Below are 17,347 nucleotides of genomic sequence, written 5' to 3' on the forward strand. Positions count from 1 at the left end.
CAAAAACTTTAGATAATATGGGAGTTATGGAAATTGGGCGGTAATCAGTGGGACTTGAGCTACCACAAACACATTTACATAGAGGAGTAACATTACCAATTCTCCAACTAGTGCTAAAAGCTCCTCTTCTTGCTAACTTGCGCAAAATAACAGATAACTTTGGAGCTAAGAAATCTGCTGTCTTTATAAAAAACAAAGGAAAAATACCATTTGGGTCTACACCTCCATAAGCATCAAGGTCCATCAACAGAGCTTTAATCTCACGAGATCGAAAAGCTAAACTAGTTAGTTTAGCCTCAGGAAAACAGGAATGAGGAAGTTCAAGTTTTTCATTACTCTGTTTACTGTCAAAAACATCAGCCAAAAGGGTTGCCTTTTCCTTTGGACAGTGAGTGACTGAGCCATCTGGTTTAAGTAAAGGAGGAACTGTTGCATCTACACCAAAGAGTGCAGATTTAAGGGTAGACCACCATTTATGTTCCTGAGTTGTACCAGAAAGTGTTTCTTTTATGGTTAAATTGTACTCCTTTTCAGTTGAGGCATAAACTCTCTGAGCAAAAGCTCGAAGCTGAGTATAGTTGTTCCAGGTCAAATCTGATCTGTTACCCTTCCAAAGTTGATAGGCCTCCTGCTTCTCCAAAAAAGCACGTCTACAATCATTATTGAACCACTGTTTGTCCTTCACTCGGTACCTTAGCACACGAGAAGGGATGCGCCTATCAATTATGTTGACTAGATTCTCATTCAAAGGGACAACAGGATCTACACTATTATATAATTGTGACCAATTCAAGCACAAAAGATCATGTAAAATCCCATTCCAGTCTGCTTGGGATTTCATATAAATTTTACAAGAATATGATATATCAGGGACAGGCTGCTCAGTCTTCACTAATAAAATAATTAAATAATTAAATTATATTATATTATAAACTGATGTGGATTGGCGATCACTCATAATCTGATGGATTAAAAACTTATTTAGTCCTATTTACGAAATCAAAAGGATATGTTCTAACCTACAGTAAAGGTTTCCCCACCTAACAGATGATAAGGCAGCTCCCACCTAAAACTTTACCCATGTTTGTTTGTCAGAAGCTACGCTAAAGGCTCCTTTAACACCCACCAGTTACTCTACAAAGACTAATTAGCAGGGACTCGCACCATTCTACAACTACCAACCATTCTTCTAACACGTCATAAGACTGGTCCCCTAGGGCACAAATTTTGACCATTCTTTGTGGGTATAGTCAACCATTGTTCGTTGAGATTAGTTTCTCATTACCCATCCTACCCTGAGACTTAATTATTTTACTGCAGTGGCTTCCTCTTTATAACTGTAAATACACGACACACTAGATAGAATGAAATTGGAAAGAGGACGTCAAGATGGAGAAATATTTATGCAGAACATACTCTACTGATGAAAATTTGTGCATTTTGGATATGAATTGAAAATTAATGCTTGCTTCTGTCATGATTTTGAAACTTGCAATCGATCTGGTCTCTTGAGTAGTTTTTTCTGTTTGAAGAAAAATAAATAAGTTATTAAAATTACAATTAATTCTACCATTTTATTATCTTATTTCTACGATTATGAACAAATTACTATAATCAGGTCGGACATAATCAGTCGCACCTATTATGTGCAGATTCTGCAGAATGACAACAAGAGCGTATTCTAAATAATAATAATAATAATAATAATAATAATAATAATAATAATAATAATAATAATAATAATATGGCTCTGGAGTGTAGGTCTACAGTATGCTAGGGCCTAAGCTACATATCAGATGGCAACAATATCTATTTGCATCAATTCTTTGTAACTTATAAGGGATGTCTATCATACCATAATGTAGGATTTTAAAAATTTCTCCACAATCTGGGTATAGTATAATTCCGTCTTTATCTTCTTCATATGCCTATAGGCTTAGTAAGAATAATATAATAAAAGGGGGCGAAGTGCATTTGGCCTATTCGTAAGGCGAGGCGAGGCAAAGTGAGCCATTTAAACAATGTTGGGGTCAAACGAAATCCTAAGTAAATCTCAAGAGATGCAACTTATTAATGTCATTAATAAACTAAGTAACAAACAAAGCCTATGGCATAATAAGAATGGTAAAGATGCATTAAATGGTCTGCCATAATCTAAAATTTATTAAGAAAATGCAATTTTTTTTTCTTTTAAATGCAGTGCATAGATCTATGTGAAAAATAAAATACAGAGAAATTCAAGTAAAACAAATAGAATATATACAAATTCGTCTTTTAAAGACAATATTATTTCTCTAATAAAAAAAAAACTTATGCAAACTATGTAATGAGACCGACCCTTATTGAAGAGAGAGAGAGAGAGAGAGAGAGAGAGAGAGAGAGAGAGAGAGAGAGAGAGAGAGAGAGAGAGAGAGAGAGGTGATTAGCATTTAGTATGTGAGCCTAGGATGTCTATTCTTTCTAAGAATACTGTCAACCAGTCTATTGCAATTCTTCTTTCCACATGCATTGACTTTTAGAATGACAAGCTACACTATAGCTCTCGGAATTGGGGGTGGCGTTTCCGGCCCTGTTTGAGATGACTGGACGTTAAATACTATACAAAGTGGCTAAAATGTCAGATTTATCGAGTAAATATGTCTTTTCATTTTTACCATGATTAAAAATTCCTGTAATTTTTTGTAATGATGTTGCTGATATTTTGAAAAAAAAATACAGCATTAATACTTTAGATCAATGTTTATTATTATTATTATTATTATTATTATTATTATTATTATTATTATTATTATTATTATTATTATTACTTGCTAAGCAACAACCCTAGTTGGAGAAGCAGGATGCTATAAGACCAAGGGCTTTTATTGAGTGAAGTCACAAAATGTTTCGTCATTGTAACCTAGTATCATTATAAATGTGGCGGTAATAGGTAGTAAGTAGTAAGTTGGCCACGGCACCAGGCACCCGTTGAGATACTACCGCTAGAGAGTTATGGAGTCCTTTGACTGGCCAGACAGTACTACATTGGATCCTTCTCTCTGATTACGGTTCATTTTCCCTTTGCCCAAACATACACCGAATAGTCTGACTATTCTTTACATATTCTCCTCTGTCCTCATACACCTGACAACACTGAGATTATCAAACAATTCTTCTTCTCTCAAGGGGTTAATAACTGCAATGTAATTTTCCTCTTTGTAAGGGTAGAAGAGACTCTTAGCTATGGTAAGCAGGTTTTCTAGAAGGACAATAACAAATCCTACCATTGTTCTCTAGTCTTGGATAGTGCCATAGCCTCTATAGTATACCATGGCTTTTCACTATCTTGGGTTAGAGTTCTCTTGCTTGAGGGTCCACTCATGCACACTATTCTAGCTTAATTCTCTTCCTTTGGTTTTGTCAAATTTTCTGTAGTTTATACAGGAAATATTTATTGTAATGTTGTTACTGTTCTTAAAATATTTTATTTTTCCTTCTGTCCTTTCTTCACTTGGCTATTTTCCCTGTTGGACCGCCTGGCCTTATAGCATCCTGCTTTTCCAAATAGGGTTGTGGCTTAGCAAGTAATAATAATAATAATAATAATAATAATAATAATAATAATAATAATAATAATAATAATAATAATAATAATAATAATAATAATAATAATAATAATAGTTGCCAGTTAGTAACACACGAAAATCACTGAAATCTGTTAACACAACTTTTGCTACACACTGTACAAAATAATGCATTCACGTGTAATATCATTAGACAATATATATTACAAAAATTAAATTTCCAGGCCATTCATTTGAATTTGAATTGAATTTCTTGACAAGAAATCTATTTACATGTATATGAGAAAATAAAAATTTATACTCACTGCATAATCAATGCTTCCATGTTATGGTAGTTATAGAAAATGACTCCAGTGTCAGATCCAGCACTCCAACCTTCTCTTCCTGCAGCTGAATCTTGATCTTTTCATGATGTCTTTAAAAACAACAAAAGAATTGCATTATAAAAAAGATCTTTCAGATTTATAATTATTGTCCCTAACCCTTCAATACACTAAAATATATGGCTGTATATTTCACACATCAAGTGCATAATGATCCTGCTTTTCTCATAGATATATGTCCTTATTACTGCTTTGAAATCCAACACAACAATGAAGTAAACTAGTCATAAATAATCTCTCAAGAGGAGGATTATTAAGTGTCTTTAGAGATTAAATTAATTATGTTGATATCACAGTACGTGAATGAAAGGGGATTTTGAATGAATATACTACTGTTATTTATTAAGCATAATCTATACTGCAATACAATAAGCACTACATGTATTGAAAGTAATATTGCATCAGATTTCATTGATAGAAAATTTTTCGACTTTAATTATAAGTGTTGTAGCGTACTGTACATAATAAATTATTGAATCCTGTATAAATTACCTCAAAGATAAAATAGGTTTCTTCCTAATTTTATACTGCATATAAGAGTAGAATGTTTCATAGTGATGATTATCTGTTATTTTGTATCATGCCCTCATAATGAGAGAATGCCTTGATGAAGTCATTGAGCTTCAGGACGGCATATCATTCCCGTGCTGAAACTTGATGACGGGCAAGAAAGCTCTCGAACTTGGGGAAATTGCTCCCAAAGTTCGAATCTAAATTTCTCTATCTCTCATCTTTTTCTTCCGATTAATATTTTTTTCGACCTTCTCCTAATCTTATAAACTATCTTTCGTGTTGCTGTCCCAACTGTATGAGAAAAATTTCCCTTATTATATATGTGTATATATTATGTACACACACACACGCACACACACACACACACACACATATATATATATATATATATATATATATATATATATATATATATATATATATATATATATATATATACGTATATATATACGTATATATATATATATATATATATATATATATATATATATATATATATATATATACGTATATATATATATATATATATATATATATATATATATATATATATATATATATAATATATATATATATAATTATTTATCTATTTTTTTTGGCGTGGATGTGTCTGCATCCATTACAGCCGCTGGCAAGGATGTTTCTACATTCGTTATTGCTGCCTGCTTTGATGAATGGGAAAGGTGTCATGGTTGGGAGGTGTTTGTGCTCAAAGCTATATGTGAGAGTATTGGATAATCTCAGCCATCCCGAAGATGGTTTGGACCTTTTTGGCGGAACTATTCTCAAGTGTTGGGTCTTCGGAATCCAGGGGGATCCAATGCTTGGGGTAGGACTCTCAGCTTTTGATCGGAAACCCATCATTACAAATATGTGGAGAATGATTCCCTGGTTTCTTGGTCTCGGTCCTAACAGGCGGTTCAGCTCACACCTGTGTCTCTATATCTGTTTTGGTGCTATCCTTCGGGTTGGGTATGGAGTGGACCATCTGGGAAGTATACTCTCATTATGCCGATAGTGGAGAGTGCAAATTTCCTTTCCAACATGTGATGCCTTAATGTTCTCGAGCAGGTGAATCAAACTATTTAAAATCAAAATTTACCCTTTTAATTTTACCTATGAATTTTACCTACAACGAGTTTCCTCCCCTGGATATGCTGACTCGCCCCCGGCACTGTTGACGACCTCTGGCAATTCATTTAAAGAAAATTCCGTGGACTACTTAGGAACTAAAGAGGACCATTCTTTGAATATTCGAGAAAAGGGTAATTTGGGCAACACAGGAAAATTGAAATCCTGCATGTTGCCAAAATTCCATTAGAAGCCAATTATGATGTGCTACATAAGATATTTGAATGCTACAGATTAATAAAAGATATTAGAATGAAACTTCAAGACGATAAATGAGATTCTTGGTTATCCTTTAACTGTCATGAGGAAGCATTCAATGCAAGCCGTAACATTATGAATATCAAAGTAAGTAATAAGAATATTAAGGGTGCTCTGTGTGATGGGGCACCTAAAGATCTGGATGTATACAGACCAGCAGACTGGATTGATAAAGACAGAAATAGTAATGCCATCCCAAAGAAAGCCAAAACCACCAATGTGGCTTGTTGCTCAATCTATAGGAGGTACTGAAAATTATTTTAAGATCTGCAAATTTCTTCAGAGGAAGGTAGGAACGATCGCACCTGGAGATATATCTCAATTTGGTGAAAAAAGTTACTTGATAAATGCTAAGTCATAGGCACAGTCTGCTATATTGTCCAATTTAAAGACAGACAATGATGATATAAAATTGGACATCAAACCCCATCTAAACTTTAGCTATGGAAGGGGACTGGTTTTCAATAGAGATCTATTGAATTTACGGAAGAGGAGATATTGGCTGTTTTCATTATCAGTGTGGAAAGTACATAAAGTACCAGGAACATCAATGATTATCCTTACTTTCGGGGATGCTGATGTACCTTTCTACATTGAGATAGAAAATGAAAGGGTTAGAGTTCGATCTTTTAAGCAGAAGCCACTGTAATGTTCTAATTGCTTTAAATTTGGGGATCCTTCCAAAGTTTGCAAGAATCATAAAATTTTTAATACTTGCTCCAATCTTTACCATGGAGAATGTACACTGGAGGCAAGGTGGTTGAATTGCAACTCTAATCATAAATCTAATGATGGGAGCTGCCAGTTACATAAGTTACAAGAAGCTGCCCAAAATAAATCAATTATTGAACATATAAGCGTAGAACATGCTAAGAGATTATTAGATAAATCTACTACCTATGCAAAGACATTAAAAACAAGAGAAAAGGTTCCTCGGGAGTCATCTAACCCCCCTACTACTGTAGATAGTTCTCGAAAAAGAAATTCATTGTCGACTGATACAGTGCTGCATAATGAGACAAGAAGATCTAAAGATTTACTATTGTGAATAAAAAAAAGGCATTACCCACCACTATCTAACCTTTATCCCACATTACAAAGGATAGTACTAACCTCTTCCAGGCCATATCCTTGAATGATTTAATGGAGATTCCACTTGAAACCAAGTTATCAGATGCACCTGTAGGGGGGTGGGGTACAAAAACCTGGTAGCTCATAACCTATTAATCAGAAAAGAGAGAGATCTCCATCTCTCTTACCCCATTTCATAAGAAATATTAGAGTTATGACATAAAAAAAATATGATGGTTTGTCTGCTGATGTTTCTGATCAACCAGAAGACAATTTAAATATATCAGAAATTCAGGTTGAGGACCACCACCCCCCTCAACAATTAGATCAAAAGTACAAAAAGAAAATCACTAACACAAAACCCAGTTTATCAAGACCCTCTCTAATAAAACCACCGGGAAATAGTGTTCGATCAAAAATTGCTAATGGGAAAACTTCATCCAAAAGTTCTTCCAAAAAATAACACATAGTTTTTCCTCTTTTTTGCAATGGAATTGTCAGGGTTTAAGGGCCAAATATGAAGAACTTAAGCTCCTAATTAATGGGCATTACCCCATAATTGTATATCTACAGGAAAGCAAGCTCGGTGCTAACACTCCTTGTCCTTGACAGTATGTTAGTTATAAAACACCATATAATCAACAAGCAGGGAGCTATGGCGGAAGTCTCATGTATGTTTAATGAGATGTACCCCAAATATCTCTATCTATCCATACACCTCTGCAGTCAGTGGCTGTACAGATTCATATAGGGAGAAAATATACAATTTGCACTCTGTACTTGCCTCCAAATGATAGCATATCATATGATAATTTCGTAAACGTGATTCAACAACTCACTCAAACTTTTCTGTTACTTGGAGATTTGAATGTTAGACATCCGTTGTGGGGTAATGCTTTAGCGAACACCAGGGGCAATATTACATCATCAATTGTGGAAAACGAGGATATCAGATTCCTTAATACAGGAGAGCTCACACACTTCCAAGTTCAGACAGGTACCTTGTCATGCATTGACCTTTCAATTTCAAGCTCTAACTGCCTTTTTGATTTCGATTGGAGGACATTATATGATTAGCATACTAGTGATCATGCACCAATCATTGTAAACACTAACCATGGTCCACCTTTACGAAGATCGCCACGGTGGAATCTTGACAGGGTGGACTGGGTTAAATTTTGTGAGCTAAGTGAAATCGAGGGGAGTGCAGAACAGTTTGAAAGTATTGATGATGCCATAGACCTACTTAATGGAACTCTCCATACAGCAGGAATCAATTGAATTTCCAAAACCACAGGATTATTCAAACGATGACCAGTCCAGTGGTTGTTTTCAGAATTAACTGTCTTGCATAGAGCCATCAGAAAATCTTTGACTAAATTGCGTATACGCCATACTGAGGAATATTTGATAACGTACAAAAAGTGTAGAGCACAGTTCCATCGTGCCTTGAAAGAAGCTAGGCACCAATCTTGGGCTTCTTTTGTTTCCTCAGTCAATAGTCGAACACCACCATCTTCTGTATGGAGGAAAATGAAAAAGATTGCAGGGAAATTTACCCCAAACCCACCTCCAGTGTTGAGGGTGAACGGTCAGTATGTGACTGAAGCAAGTGATGTTAGCAATACCCTGGCTGATCCTTTATCACACGTATCATGCAAGTGTGAAGGAGCTCCTGGTCACCAATGTAGGAGCCTTTTAAATTTTGCAACAAGAAGGGATTCTCCTTTTACTGGAAGAGAATTTGATTTTGCCCTTTCCATTTGTAATGATACAGCCCTTCGACCCGATGGAATTCCATATGCAATGATTAAACATGTACCTGTTAATACCAAGGTTTTTTATTTTAAGCATTATTAATAGAATATGGCATGATCATAGTTATCCAAGTGTGTGGGAACTAGACATTATTTTAGCCTTTTTAAAACCGGGTAAGGATAAGTTTTTAGTAGCAAACTATCGAGCAATTGCATTGACATCTTGCTTATGTAAGATCATGGAGAAGATGGCCAATGCAAGACTAATGTGGTACCTTGAAAAGAAAGGTATTTTATCACCTATCCAGTGTGGATTCAGAAAAATGTACTCCACAACTGATGTGTTGATACGACTTGAGTCCTCTTATTTGTGAAGCCTTTGCTTCCAAACAGCACAATGTAACAGTCTTTTTTTACCTTAAAAAGGTTTATGATACTGCATGGAGATATGGTATACTTAAAACCATTCATGAATTGGGATTAAGAGGAGAGCTACTACTGTTTATTCAATCATTTCTATCACAAAGTGTTTTTCAAGTGAGAGTGGGGGAAACTCTATCAGAGATGAAATGTCAAGAAGAAGGAGTTCCCCAGGGTAGTGCGCTGAGTCTAACCCTATTTGCACTAGCAATTAATGGGATATCCTCAGTCATTCCCAAGATATTCTCTCAACACTATTTGTGGATGATTTCTCCATATTCACTGGAGCTAGAATGGCAATGGTTGAGAGAAAACTACAACTAGCAATTGACAAAATTATTCAGTGGGCAGCTATGAATGGCTTTAAGTTTTAAACAAGCAAAACTGTTGTTGTCCATTTCTGTCGTATCCGAGGAGTACACCCAGACCCGGATATATATGTAATATATATATAATTACATGTTTAAAACACATGACCTAAGAGGTCACTGTGGAAGTAGGAGAGTGTGAGAAATGCCATAGTCATGTCATAAACAAGATGCGAATGCCAAACCTCAGCAATGTAATATTTTTCATGAAGAGTAAACACAACCACGCCGTGAGAAAGAGTTGTCTTTGAGAACGGAACTAAGTACCTTCCGGTATTAATGTTGTGTTTACAATAAATCATTAAGTGCTGAGATAACTAAATAAACTTTAACATCAATATGGATATTTGTAGTAGTTCTTACTGAGATGTCATATGGAATGGTCATCCGACCAAACCATCTATACTCCAGTGATGGAGATGTTAATAACTGTTTTTGGTTAATGTCTAGGAGAGGGCTGCATGAAGATATCAGTGATATTCAATTTATTTTTACTAGAATATGTAGGAATGTATGTATATAATGGTATACCAGTGAGATAATTTAGTGAAAATCAATAATAGTCGAAATATCGACGATCAAACTCACGCTACTCTTGTCTTCCTCCAGATTTTTCTAAGTCTGTTGTTATTGTTGACTGTGTCTTATTTTTGCTCAAATGAGCCCTGTAACCACTATAATCCGCAGACAAACTAGTCCAGTATGACGTCTTCACGTTTGGCCAATCACAGTGCGACAATACATTTTCTTTCCCAATGACGTCTTCACGTTTGGCCAATCACTGCGACAATACATTTTCTTACCCATCACAGTGCGACAATACATTTTCTTACCCAGCCATTTTATTTCGTTCCTAGACATCGAGGCCGTAGCAAGCACGTCATCTGATATTGCACAAGAAGTTGAAATTCCATCTTCTTGTCCTGACTGTTTCCTAAGTTACAATGAATTTGTTCTTACTTATTCGGGGTTATATTAAAAAACTTGTGGATTTGTGCCAGAGACACAATTTAATTTTACAAAATAAAAATTGTCCTGCATGTCAGGGAACCTTCGCAACGGCTTCACGTTTTCCTCAAAGCAGCAGCACATCTTTATCAACCAACAGGTTAAGGTAAGCTTCATTAATTTATGGAGTATATTATAATGGTGATAGCATAACGATGTATACAGCAGTACCATCACTTTGGATTTGGTTTGATGGATGTGTTAGGTAGTGTCCTTAAGGGGGGGTCGCAAGGGGGGCGAAGCCCCCCCCCCCCCCCCCCGGTAGGGGTGCAGGGCTATTAGGCTAGGTTAGATGGGTGTATTAGGTTCGGTGGTGCCCTGAAAATCACTGTGGCCTTAAGAGGGGGTCGCAGGGGGGGGGGGGGGGGCAAAGCCCCCCCCCCCCCCGGTAGGCCTAGGTAGGGGTACAGGCCCCCCAGGGTAGGTTAGTTGGTTGTATTAGGTTCGGTAGTGCCCCGAAAAATCACTTTTCTCATCCTCCCCCCACCCAAAAACCCCGATTCCCACTGGGGTCCCCCATAATTGTAGTAGTAGGTTTATGCCTACATTTTCTGTGTAAGAGTTAAGTCTTAGTTTCTTTTTTATTCATTTCCTCATGTTTATATGCACTGTGCAACAATAATCTGGTTGTTTTTTGCCGTTTTTCGTCGTTAATACTTGAAAAACGGGTGCAGCCCTCTCCTAGACATTTACCCTGTTTTTAAAGAATAAACTATTTTAAAGTTAACTTACCTAGATTTACTTGAAGATGTAACATACCAAGTCTAATATACAACACATTGAAGATGACATTTGATGGGAACCCGAATGTGTGTTAATAACAGTAGCACACCAATATATACATGAAAGGTGAACGGATCCCATGTGTAGGGGAAGCTAAATTTTTAGGATTGATTTTCGATTGTAGGTTGACATTGGTTCCACACATAAAGGCGTTAAAAGCTAAATGTCATGAGGATCTGAATCTTTTAAAAGTATTGTCCCATACATCAGGGGGGCAGACTGTAAAACTATTTCAAAATTATACAAGGCCTTAAATTTTACAAAAATTAGTTATGGGTGTGAAATATACTCCTCAGACACCCCAAGCTGATTTAAGATATTAGATTCAGTACATCATGCTGGTATCAGATTGTCCACAGGAGCATTTAGAACTCCACCTATCCCAAGTCTCCTTGTTGATGCTGGAGGGTTACCTTTAGAGTATTACCGAATGTCTTCTATTATTCGGTATTGGTTTAGGTTGGAAAGACTCCCTAATTCTTCAGCCTTTCAGACTGCAAGCCTTGTAAGGCACTCAACATACTTTGAGTTGCACCCAAAATCTCCTCAACCTTATGGCTTTCGGGTGAAACAATTATTAAACAGTCTTGATATAATTAGAAGTAAGGTGCTTACATTTAAGATATCATCAACCCCTTCGTGGAAATTATCAGAGATATCGTTTTGTAAATATTTTATTGGTGTTAAAAAAATCATGACTTAATTAGAAGCAAGGTCTCTTTATGGAACATGTTGAAGAACATAGGGAATCAACTTTTATATTTACCGATGGCTCCAAATCTGATGCTGGCGTTGGATTTGGAGTATATAGTAGTTCTTTTGACTACAGAGGTGCACTTCCTCCAATATCTTCCATAGTTACTGGTGAATTATATGACATACTAACAGCTATTGAGAAAATAGCGTTAAAAGAGGAGGGCAATTTTACCATTTATAGTGATTCAAGAAGTGTCCTTCAAGCTTTAGAAGGTTTTAATTCTTGTAACCCTTTAGTTTTAAAGATTTTAGAGGGACTTTTAATTATTGGCCTGAAAGGTATGGCAGTTCAATTTTGCTGGGTTCCCGCACACGTAGGCGTGTCTGGAAATGAAGAGACAGATTCACTGGCAAAGAGTGAAACTGCTGAGTTGCTATTCCATTCTTTGTAAAGATTTTTTTACTAGCAATTAAGGATTTTATTTATAACAATTGGCAACAGCATTGGGATAGTTTAACCGAAAATAAAATGAGAGAAATTACGATTGTTGTATCCCTTTGGAGATATAATGGGATGCCCCGATAATGGGAGACTATTCTTTGTCGTCTCTGCATTGGTCACATTCGGATGACACACGAGTTTATGCTCGCTGGTCAATACCAACCATATTGCAACGACTGTTTAATACCCTTGACAGTGAGGCATTTGTTGACTGAATGCCCCACTTATAGCACAGAAAGAAAGAGATATCTGTTTGAGGCTCGGGGTGAAGATGGTGGGTTCATCCTTGCCAAGATCCTTGGACATGATGTGTCATACAATGCTAGTGGCATTTTTAAATTTATATAAGCAGCAGGTTTTCTTAATGCTATTTAACTACTATAACACATTTACTTTTCTGGTTTTAATTGAATATTCTTTTAATCTTTATTTATAATAAACGATATTGGCGTCAATGCCCTTCGATATCAGGATGCCAGAGAACTTCAAATCAATCAATCAATCAATCTTGAAGTGATGGAAAGAGTACTTTGAGCAGCTCTTAAATGAAAAAAATGAAAGACTAGTAAGAGTAGATGGACAGCCAAACATGGGCATGGTAATGGAGTTTTCTAGGCAAGAGGTAGTAAATGCACTGAAAAAGATGAAGAATGGTAAAGCAACAGGTCAAGACTTGATCCCTCTGGAAGCATGGAAAGCATTAGGAGATGAAGGGGTGGATATCTTATACGATCTAATGATAAAGATCCTTGAGCAAGAAAAGATACTAGAAGAGTGTCGATAGAGTATATTTGTATTTTTCCAAGCTATACAAACCTGAGTAATTTAATTAGGTTACTTCTGGTTTCGTTTTCTACTCTCAGACAATCAAAAAGAAATCAGTAGATAAAGTCATGTTGCATTGCTGGGCAACTACTGGGCATGATGTGTTACACTTAATTTAAGCACTTACTCGCAACACTACTGAGGCGGGACCTTTGGTAAATGACTCGTGTTTGTTTAGCTATGAAAAATTTAAATTTCACAAAATTTGTAATTTACTCCTATGCACATACAAACTTCCTCCCACCTTCCTTAGATGGGAGGAAGTCTCTGAGAGGAAAGAGGTCTGCCCTATATCCCCAAGATACAATTACTATAATAAGAGCAAGAGATCAAAGTTAATTATTTTTTAACTGTGCAGCCGGCTGCAGGGCCGTCTGTTCTATTTCAGAGAGCTTTACCAAGGTGACGTGATATGAATATCAAGTGGTTTGCAACGTTAATATATTCAATATATCATCAATACATCAACCAAACAAACACAAGGCATTCTTACCTGTATTAGGCAGATTTTAAGTGAGGGTTTCAAGTTCGATCAAATTCTTCACACACCTCTATACTCATAAACACCATTATAATGCAGAGAATAACCAATGCCTGGGATAGAAGCAGTTACTTGTCCCATGAGAGCTTATATTAGACAATTCACTGTGTAGTAACAGTGGGTCCTATGGAAATGGTGTCTAAGGACCTGTTAGTGCAATCTTTAAGGTAGTTGTTTGTAAAGGTGGTTTATCTCTTCCAGACTTCAGCTTTTAGGGCTTGAGATAACGAGTGGTTTCTGTGGAAAGCTAAGGTTGCAGGGAGCCAACGTATATCATATGTTAGAGGGGGGGGGGGGGCTGGGATATGGTTCTCCTGAGGACTTACGGCTCTCATTACAATTTCCCTCAACCAAAAAGAAATGGTGTTTCTGGAAACTTTCTTTTTGGAGCGACCAGTGCCCACAAATAGATTGAAGATTCTAGGCATAAGGTACTGTATCCTTTTTAGATATTTACGTACTGCTCTTACAGGCCATAGTAACATATCATCTTTTTGAGAGACAAGATCATGAAAGAGTCAAATCTGATATCATTATCAACTGGATTTTGGGTTTTGACTACAAATTCAGAAACAAAAGGCAAAGATAGTTCTCTCTACCCTCTGGAATATGACACGAGGTGAGATATACCATGCAGTTCACTCATTCTCTTGGCTGAAGCTAAGGCAAGGAGGAAGACTGTCCTCAAGGTAGAATCTCTGTCTAAGGTTTCATGCATAGGTTCATACAGGGCTTTCTTCAGAGGCCGTAGGACCTTAGTCATAACTCAGGAGGGGATTTTAGTTCTCCATGAGGGCAAGACTGCTCAAAACTCCTCATCAAGGCTGAGAGTTCTCAAGGATCTGAGAAGTTCAGTCTTTACAGTTTGAATACTTGGCTCAAGGTCGAGTAGTAGCCTTTCACCTCAGTGACTGAAAGGGCCTCCTTGTTCCTTAGGAACACTAAAAAGTCTGCAATAAGAGGAATAGTGACATTTAGTGGAACAATATTCCAATTACAATACAAATCACAGAAGATTTTCCACTTTGCTTGGTAAACTGCTGTGGAAGACTTTCATAGGTATACGGAAGGCTGTGTCGCAATTGGTCTTGAAAATTCTATCTTTCGGATGAGACGCTGGATAGTCTAAAGCCATGAAAGGATAGGCAATGTACTGTGGCGTTAAATTTTCTTAAGTGAGGTTGCCGTAACAGGCTTCACCAATTACTCTGACTCCTTTGGATTTTTTGATTCGGTTCAGTGTCTGACGAATCAAACAGAACAGTAGGAAGGCATAGAACTCTAGAACATCCCACAGGTATTGAAATGCTTCTTCCATCACTGCAGCGTGATCAGGGAGTGGAGAACAATGCACCGGGAGTTTGTGATTCAGGTGGGTGGCGAATATGTCCGGAGACACGGACCCTCACAAAGTCACAAATCTGTTCGCCACTAGAGGAAACAAACACCATTCTGAACCCACTGTCGTCCCTCGACGGCTCAGATAGTCTGCAATGACGCCTCTCTTCCCGAACATAAACCTTGCCAAAAGAGAGATCAGCTGGGACTGTGTACACTCTAGAATCTCTACTGCTAGGTTTCATAGTAGGAAAGAGGTCATGTCTTCTTATTCAGATATGTAGGTCGCTACAGTGGAGTTGTCACTCATCAATACCATGGAGTGACCTGTCATAGTCTTTACAAAGTGAAGTAATGCTAGGTGTGCCACTTTCATTTCCAGAAAGTTTATGTGGAAGCTCTTGTCTTCCCTATCTCTGGCGAGATGCATCTGTGAACAGCATGAACTGTGGGGAAGAATCCTGAAGTGATGGTCCCTCTAACACGTTCTCTTCGTTCAGCCACCAAAGGAGGTCTGATATCACCTTTTGAGGTACTCGCAAAAGGGTTGCAGAATGGTCTGAGGCTGAGAGCACTGGGCTTTCAGAGTCCATTACACCGAGCACTTAGGGCTGAAAACTTGCTTAGACCTGTCGGCTTGCCTAGGCTGTGAGGGAGTAACCTTACGTACAGTGATGTCATCCTGTCTGGATAGGATGGTGCATTCAGATTTATGAATCTGAACAATCGGCCTGGCAGTATTCTTAGAAGAATCTCTTGAGATGACAGGAATAGTTACAATCAACTTCCCAGCTTTAGTAAGCTTGGAAGGAGAAGCCTACTTGGAGCATGAAGGTATTGCCATCACTAGTGGGTGGACTTCCCCAGAATCTTTTTACGAGCAAACACCCTTGAATACGATTTTCTGGCATCTGACAGCTGAATGTAGCAACAACAAAATCATAATTTTTGGACGATTTTTATCTAACTAATTACAGTTTGTACACAATGACTCATAATATACCAGTAGTCCTACTTGATGAATTTTCCAAATACACATTAACAATGTTGATTCTTTGCTAAAAACTCATTTCTAAGATTAAGTTAGGGCTATCAGTTTTTTAAGCCTACTATGTTTTTACCAACGCTGTATTATATCTGTCATTTGTTTTTCAGTTCCAATTTCATCTTTAAATTTTTATCGGCATTTATATTCTAGTTTTGTCTAATTTCTAGATTATACAAATCAATTATTGTTTTAATTGATAATTGTTATTTGTCTTTCGTTTTAAACTATGATGATAAGGTATGAAGAAGAGAACCTCATAGAAAAGTACTTCATGGACTTTATGATACTGCAATGGTCATAAAAAATTAAGGTTTTTAAAAATGCCTTACAATTATCAAAACTATTATTGCGTTCATAGAATGGTGAGAAGCAAAATATATTTACATCTAAGGAAAGAGAGAGAAAAATTCCTTTTAAGAAATAGAATAAACACTCCTGTAATAAGAGAACAATGTGATGAGTTTATGTTAGCAATACAAAATAGGTACTAACAGCTACATGATGAAATGGAGGTCAGTTAGGAAGATATGAACACTAATTTCACAAAATTTGTATTGGAATCAGCACAAGAGATAGGTAGAAAAGTTCCTAAAGAAGATCAAGGAAAACTATCAGAAGAGACGAGAAACCTAATAAAGAAAAGATTGTAAATAAGAGTAAATTACTGGAGAGATGAAATAAAATTAGCAGAACTATTCAAAACAATAAATAAACTAAAAACCCAAGATATTTGCAAACACAATCAGATCAAAATTGAGGAAACACTAAAGAAAGGAAGAAGCATTAAATTGATGAAAATAAGACTTGGAACAGGGCGCCAACAGATGTTTGCTTTAAAGGATGAAAATGAAAATATTTTCCACAATAGAGATGGAGTGATAAAAATTGCAGAAGATTTCTATACAATGTTATACGATAGTGATATAAGAAATAACTTCACTAAAAGAAATAACAAAACACCTGAGCTGGTACCAAACATAACAGTAAGAAAAGTACAGAATGTATAAAAAGGCCTGAAAAGTGGCAAAGCCGCAGGAGAACTTGGCTTAAAAATTGATTTAAAAATAGATGGAGGAGACTTCATAAAGCTGGCTGAACTCTACACCTAATGTCTCCAAGAATGCTCTATACCTACAGCTAAG

At 36.6% G+C, this 17,347-nt stretch overlaps 1 long non-coding RNA gene across 1 annotated transcript in view; it reads right to left on the minus strand.

Annotated features, from left to right (window-relative positions):
* Window positions 1–914: 914 nt before the first annotated feature.
* Window positions 915–17,347, minus strand: part of LOC137641509 (uncharacterized) — a 31,985-nt gene continuing 15,552 nt past the window's right edge. The window contains exons 2-3 of the long non-coding RNA XR_011044537.1: window positions 3,869–3,978; window positions 915–1,522 (exon numbers count right to left, since the gene is read on the minus strand). This is a non-coding gene — a long non-coding RNA (uncharacterized lncRNA). The remainder of the gene's footprint in view (window positions 1,523–3,868; window positions 3,979–17,347) is intronic.

Source organism: Palaemon carinicauda, chromosome 5, assembly GCF_036898095.1.
Source record: "Palaemon carinicauda isolate YSFRI2023 chromosome 5, ASM3689809v2, whole genome shotgun sequence".
Taxonomy (NCBI): Eukaryota; Metazoa; Arthropoda; class Malacostraca; order Decapoda; family Palaemonidae; genus Palaemon; species Palaemon carinicauda.